Source organism: Priapulus caudatus, unplaced genomic scaffold (genome assembly GCF_000485595.1).
Source record: "Priapulus caudatus unplaced genomic scaffold, Priapulus_caudatus-5.0.1 Scaffold277, whole genome shotgun sequence".
Lineage (NCBI taxonomy): Eukaryota > Metazoa > Priapulida > Priapulimorpha > Priapulimorphida > Priapulidae > Priapulus > Priapulus caudatus.
This window is the reverse complement of record NW_014577338.1, coordinates 257,497-259,197: the sequence shown is the minus strand read 5'-3', so window position 1 is coordinate 259,197 and position 1,701 is coordinate 257,497. Positions and strand designations below refer to the sequence as shown.

At 39.5% G+C, this 1,701-nt stretch overlaps 1 long non-coding RNA gene across 1 annotated transcript in view; it reads left to right on the top strand.

Moving 5' to 3' along the window:
• Positions 1-381: 381 nt before the first annotated feature.
• LOC106808437 overlaps positions 382-1,701 on the top strand; it is a 1,704-nt gene continuing 384 nt past the window's right edge. Inside the window, exons 1-2 of the long non-coding RNA XR_001393776.1 lie at positions 382-500; positions 736-785. This is a non-coding gene — a long non-coding RNA (uncharacterized LOC106808437). The remainder of the gene's footprint in view (positions 501-735; positions 786-1,701) is intronic.

Below are 1,701 nucleotides of genomic sequence, written 5' to 3'. Positions count from 1 at the left end.
CATTGACACAGCATCGTTCCACGCAATGTTTTTTATTCTCTATGCAATTTGTCTATGTATCTGTTGCCGCTATTCGCTCCCATGCACTCTCTGCTCCCTTTCTCGCCCTCTTCTTTTCTCTTCCTCTCTTTCTCATGCACACGCATTCACGCATACTTCATCCCCTCTATTTATTGCTCTCTCTCACGCACTTTACGTTATTTTGTGATGTGATGACTTGATGGCCATGTTCTCTTTCGCACTCTCGTTACGTATTTTTTGCTAAGTAATACAATTAAAAAACTATAAAAACATTGACACATACCAGACGAAACCTGTTGATGAATTATATATGCAATTAATGACTGTATTTGCTTGACATCTAGGCAACCAGCTGTGTTTTCCTCGCGGTCGCATCGAGGTCGCTATGATTCCAGAAGGTATCTCACACTTGAGTCAAGCAGTGGCTTTAGTAACACCGACTCGGATAGCTACCACGTGACCGTTCTCTATGGAAGCAAGTAAGTAAAACACAACGCCATTGTACACAGGCATAATAGCAGCCAAGCATAGCATATTATACTATTCTCACTCTTAAGAATTATTAGTTAAAATGTATTCTGTGTAATATGAAAAAATATTTCTAAACTTAAATAAAGAAACCTGTAGAAATTTGGTAAAAAAAACTTTTAAAATTCGACAATTCATCGCATTGTCGTTTGACGCTAAGTCGCCAATGTTCTTCTTCCATTTCAGAGAGAATCTGCACAAGCCCGATCAAAACGAAGAGAAACGTTTATTAAATGGTAAATTACGCCATGCAACAACCGAAAATATTTAATGGTGTTGAAGCGGAAATAATTATTGTGTGACAACATGTACAGGTGCCATTTCCACTGAAATGTTGGAAACGCACTTTATCGCAATAAGCCATATCGGAAAGTCCCCGCCGCCATATTGAGATCAGATAAGAGGGGGTATAAACAGCCCTTTTATAACATGGGTAGGATAGGACTATTCTAGGTTTTTGATCTATAATTCTCTTCACTAACATCGTACTTCAATTTACAGGTGCGTTTCTGTTTACAGAAACATTTACAAATATGATTGTGGTCATTTGGGATATTTTGCAATGTTTGTGTTAATGCAAAAACGAAAAACGCACGAGTGTTTACATTAATCATGTACTTTTCTAAGCGCGCCTCGGCCATTTTATACCCCCTTTTTCTGTGACCTAATTAGGAAGCTTAGAAACCTAGAAGACAGCTTGACTTCCCGATATCACTTATCTACAGCTTCCTAATTCACATGCGCGAACGAACCCATACGCAGGCGCGCGGACATGCAGGGACTCACTCATTCACACACGCACGCACAAACGCACGCATGAGTGCGCATTAGATGGATGCAGCGTTGAACTTACTAACTAATCTTCACTTGCTGGAATTAAATCGCTCACACGAATGTTCGTAGTTGTGTAATGTTGCTATCCAATGACAGTTTACTAAACAGCAAGTGCTGAACCATGTTACTTTATTGCAATATTTGCATAGCATTTAAATTAAAAAGACCACAAATTCAGTAAAATACGCGAAGGCAAAGACTGAAGGCGTATATCTCACATAATCACGTCAGTAGTGATGGAACTGAACAAGAAAGAGAGAGAGAGAGAGAGAGAGAGAGAGAGAGAGAGAGAGAGAGAGAGAGAGAGAGAGAGAGAGA